The 5718-nt window shown below is 37.2% G+C and overlaps 1 pseudogene; it reads right to left on the bottom strand.

Annotated features, from left to right (window-relative positions):
- Window positions 1–84: 84 nt before the first annotated feature.
- Window positions 85–3151, bottom strand: LOC110114368 (annotated as a pseudogene).
- Window positions 3152–5718: the final 2567 nt, after the last annotated feature.

Below are 5718 nucleotides of genomic sequence, written 5' to 3'. Positions count from 1 at the left end.
CATGATGGAACAGCTTTGCAAACACCATGATCAAACAAGCAGCGCAGACACTTACATCTATGTTACAGAATTCCACAAGTCTTATTACATATACATACCGAGCTGTGCAATGCAATCCATTTAATTGGCCAAAAGAGCCTTCTTGAAGTGATAGATCTGCACATTCTCCTTGCCCAGCTTCCTGAAATTGCTGTTCTTCCTGGCTTTGAAGAACTGGCCCCAGTTATACTCCTCGTACCTGGCCGGATTCTCCTCGCTCGTCAGCTCTTCGAGCGGCTTGATGTTGGTGTAGTGCGCCGGGTTGATGAAGAAGGGGATGGAGAACCTCTCCCTCTCCGAGTTCACAGAGACGCGGTGCTCAACGCTCTCGTAGGCGTCATTGCTCCACACCTGTTTGGGGGAGTGTAAAAAAATTTCCATTATTAACATTTGTCTTCAATATGATCATTTAGGTTTCATTTGGGACGAATTTTTATTGTTCTTAAAATAGCTTTTTTTATAAAAAATTTAATTTTTGTACTAAAAAATAGTAAAAAGCCGTCCCTAATGAAATCTTAATGAGCCAATTCTTTCTAACTCCTAAACCAGTTGCAGATTTGAACAAAAGAAAATCAATTCATTCATATTGGACTTGAAAGAAATTATATATATAAAGTTCGTATGCTTATTGCTTAGAAGGATTGTGGGCAACCCATCATTTCCCTTATAAAATATATTTTTATGCATAAAGTTTTCTCTCTTATTTAAAAATAAAAAATAGTTGATATGCTCCAAAGTTATGAATAATATAATTAATGTTATGCTCAGTAAGTGATAACCACAAACATTTTTCCATACAATTTTATTTTTTTAAGAAGATAGCTGATGTGTTTAGACTTCGTTTGGGACAGTTTTAGACCACATTTTTAAACCATTGCTTTTAAACGATTTTTAACTAAAAAGTATCTTTACAAAATAATAAGAAAGTTGTCCCAAATAAAGTCTTTATTGCCATCAGCTTGAATTTGAATTCATATTCGCATCATGTTCACTTGATAATGAATGAGCTGAATATATATATGATTTTTCAATTTAGTAGTACACATAGGTTTTGTTTGGTATGACTTTCTTGTTGTTTTCTAAAGCAATTTTTCAGCACAAAAATTTCTAGTTCAAAAAAATTTTTTACTAGAAAAATTATTTTAGAAAACAATAAAAAAACCAGCCTTCCCAAACGAAGTCTTAGAACTCGTTTCTGTTCAATTTTAGCACTTCAAAAACTAAACCAAATAATAACTCAACCAGTTCATGATTGAAATTCTTGCTTAAATCCAGACCAAACAGTCACTAAGGCAGTTTCTATCAACAGTTCATGATAGAAAGCCGTCCCAAACGAAGCCTAAATCTTGCTTAAACCCTAATTGAAATATCGTAAAGAACAGCACCATAAGTGTAATATAGGGTTTAGGATCGTTTGCACACCTGAATAATGTCACCAACGTTGATGATGAAGGAGTTTTGGATGGGCTTGACGCGGACCCACTCACCATCATTCTTGCGTCGGACGTCGAGTCCGCCGACATCATCCTGGAAGAGGATGGTGAGAGCGCCACTGTCCTTGTGGCGGCCGACGCCCAGCGCCAGTTGAGGCTCCGGGCAAGGAGGGTAGTGGTTCAGCCTAATGAAATTCATGCCATCCTTGAAGAAGCTACTCAGGCGCGTTGCAGTCAGGCCAAGGCTTAAGGATATGAGCTCCACAAGTTTGTAGGCTAACTTCTCCACCTCCTTTGAATACTCCTCAAAGACATCTCTGGTGTTAGCCATTTAATTAGTTCAATCCTTAAAATTGAGATATGAAGATTATAAACATGAAACATGGAAATAACCATGACTACTGCTACAATTTCCAATGAAATTTACATTCAAATTAAAATTTTTAATCATTTCTCCATCTTAAATATTATATTTACTTCTTTCATTCATTCAAATCAATATGTATCTAAGATCTGACATATCATAGAAGCACTGTGTTAGAAATATATTGATTTTACGAGCTTGAACAACTTTGCTTATTATTTGAGAAAACACTCCTTATATATTCAATATAAACATCATATTATCCTTCGCACTTATTTGCATCTTGTGTCTTTTGAAGCAGATGAACAATTATTGTACAAAAACTTTTATTTTCTTGGGCTAGAGCCGAAATTTATCCTTATTTTTTGTTCCAGTATCTACAGGCATAATACAGATCTTTGTGTTTAGGGGATCTAATTTTATTTATGGTTAATTATGACTTTGCATCAACTAAAATAAACCTAGGAGTGAGACTGGGTGGCCCTTGGCCCTCTCAAATTTGAGATAGTTTTCTCGTAGATCCAATATAGAAGTTTTATGTTTAAATCTTATTATATATAGTAAGTCTTTTTTTTTTATATATAAATTTTCCTCGCTCAAAGTTTAAATGGCCCTTGTTTAGGAAGAGAATCACCCACAGCTGACATATTTCTTTATAGCAAGTGCTAGAATTAGTGTATTAAGTTTTATCGATTTAAAATAAGCTTGGATGATGCAATTCGTAACCAGAAGAATGATTAATGTTTCATTACTAATTAACTAAACATGGATAATAGATTCAACAAGCATTAAATAACTAATAAGCAGACAAAAGAAAATTTGATTCCGAAAATGATGAGATATTCGGTCACCTGAATTCCGGGGGATATTCCGGCCACTGATTCCAGAAAAGATCTGTTCGCTTCTCACCGGGCTCATCCGTCGCGGGGATCTCCAACGATTCACTTGTTACGAAATCGAACACCTCCTTCCAATCCCGAACGTTCTTCGTGTTCTCAGCGTCGTAGTAGCCGAGCGGATTATCCTCGCCTCGCCTCACCCGCCGCTTCTCCTCCAGCGGCAGAGCAAAGAACTCCCTCGCCGCTGCATGAATCCTCTCCAAAACCTTGCCGTCAATGCCGTGGTTGATCACCTGGAAAAACCCCCAATTCTTGCTAGCGGATCCCACCTCGGCGACCAAGCCGGAAAAAGCCTCCCCCTCGCCGGCGTTGATCGGAGAAAGGTCGATGACGGGAATACCGCCGGCTTCTGAGATGTATGGCTTCGGCCGGTGCTCCTCCGCCTGGATGAAAGCGTCGTTGAATTCGAGACCCATAGCCTTAATTTTCACGGTGATTCCCCTTTTCTTCTCCGCTTTCGCTGTTCCGTCTCGATCACAGCCAGGATTTAGGTTAAAGAAGGATATCTGGATGAATCTGGACCGCAAAAAGAAGAAAAAAATTTAAACGGAATCATTGGATGAATCTGGACGGGGTTTCAGATATGCTGACTAGTGAGCTATATGAGCACGCGCGTATGTTTCTAGATACTTAAATGGATGATTTTTTTTTTTTTTGGAAAAGATAATTAATCTTTTTAATATCTAAATGTCATCCGAAGTCATTCATTTTAAATAATTATATTAATACTTTTTATTAATAATATTTTTATTATAGTTTAAAAATAGAATGGTATATAAATTAATATTTGAATTTAAATATTAGATATAAATTAATTAATTACATCTAAATCCCCTTATTTTTAATTCAAATCACATTTGTATTAATGCTCTTATTTTAGAGCACTTCATTCTAATATGAGGATGAGAGCCAACCCAATTCTTTAAGGTATTAGCAATGAGGAAAAGAGTTTGAGTTGTTAAAAGCAACGTTTTGAAAATCGGACCGGACCGGCCGATTCAAAAGGTTGAACCGGCACCCTGCCGGCCGGCCGGTTCGGTCATCTAAAGAAACCGGGTAATCAAAGAACCGGTATTGAACTGGTCCGACCAGCGGTGGGACCGCGAAACCGGCAAACCGGAAACCGGGAGAGAACCGGCCACTTAAGCCTTAATGCGATTTCCACCGTTTGATATTAATCATGCGGTATTTTAAGTATGAGTAAAACACTAAAACATGTAAATCTAAACCTAAATTTCATTTTCTACCTCCCGTAACTCCCGAAGCCGCCCGTCTCCCGTCTTCGATTTTCTTCCTTCGTCGCTGCATCGCTGGTCGCTGCAGGGCCTCCTTCGCCGTTCGTCGCTGCAGCACCTTCGTCCGTGCTTGGATCCTTCGCCGTCCAGTTCTTAATCATCGCTGGCTCGCTCCACCTCCTCCTTCGTCGGTGCTTGAATAATTGTAAGATGTTAACTTTATTTTGAACAAATCTATTTGCACAACTTCATGTTATTATTAACTTTATTGTAGCAATTTTATGATTTTAATTTAGTTTGACCTACCAATTATATTGATACATCATCTATCTTCCATAATGCATACCCAAAACACCTAACTTCAATTTTAACTATTTAATCAATAAGATTTATTCAATATGTCAATCCAACATAATTATTTCTCATCATCCATTCTTCCTCAAATCTCTTCAAGATCATTAAGGAGCATATTAGTTTCAGATAACTTGAGATTAAAAATTGCCTCGGATCCTTTTGTGAATGGATTTGTTGATCTCACCTGCCCAATCGGTTTCAATCCTAATCTTCTTCCAGCAAAAGGCCTCATTTGCAATTGCTATTGGCATGCTTCCCACATCCAAGTCTAAAAGAGTTCGTTGTGCAGTGGTGCTTGATCATGCTCTCAGTAGTGTGATGTTGGCTACTGTGAAAGTTGCTCTTTTTTAGGGGTGCTTCACATATCTCTTGTTTCGATTTTACCATATACATTTTCTTTATGCATCTACTTTCATTGCCTGTACAAGTGCCATACTGCCAATTATGCCATTCTGGTTTTCTTCTATCCCAACTGCTATTCAGTTGGCTGTGGAGGCTAGGTATGCTGAAGCTGTAGCGCTCACATCGATACATCTCATTATCTTAGATTATGGGATGCTCGCAATCCAAGATGAAATACCAGGGCAAATGCTTATTTGACAGGGCTTAGCATTCTTGGTGGAATGGCATTGTTCCCATCAATTTTGAAGGTTTTCTCTCGGTCTTTACATTGTCACTTACTTTAATTTGCAGTGGCCTTTCCCTCACTCAAAAATATCAAACTTTATTAGTTAGCAATTCTCAATTCTTTTGTTTTAAGAAGTAATGATTCCACATAGACTTTATACAGGAATGAATATTAGTATTATGCTTAAACCATATCTTTGCTCCCATAAACTTACGATGGATTAAGGTTCTTCTTTATTTCTTCTTAATTTAATGCATATATATTTATGCTAAAGATGACTGATGATTATAACCATATACAATACCAAGCATACCTGTATGGGCCATAGAAATTGGGTTTCTTGATCATTACTATAATTATATAGTTCTTCTTTGTTTTGTCTAGATATCTTTCATTTTTAAGTTTCTTGTTGAACTTTCTCAACCACATAGATGGTGTAGGAGTTCTAAATATTTTTTCTTGATTATACTATTATAGTAATAAGCATATGTTTCTAAATGCAATGATGAAAATCAAAGGATAAGTCTTGGACCTTCTACTAATTTTCCCCATATAAATAAAAAAGAAATCACATTACCTTTCAAAGGCAATGTCATCTTCCTGTATTGGAATACATGAATAGTAATTCTAATATTTTTTATGGCATTTACAAAACACTCATATTAGTATGCATCTTAAGAGGTGTGGACCTCCGAAGGAGCACCGCTCATGGGGTACGAACGCAGATGATACGGCCGCACTATCCCGTAGGACAAAACGATCGTAG

Source organism: Dendrobium catenatum, unplaced genomic scaffold (assembly GCF_001605985.2).
Source record: "Dendrobium catenatum unplaced genomic scaffold, ASM160598v2 fragScaff_scaffold_1575, whole genome shotgun sequence".
Lineage (NCBI taxonomy): Eukaryota > Viridiplantae > Streptophyta > Magnoliopsida > Asparagales > Orchidaceae > Dendrobium > Dendrobium catenatum.
Note: the sequence above shows the minus strand (reverse complement) of the source record. Positions and strands in the feature narration are given on the sequence as shown.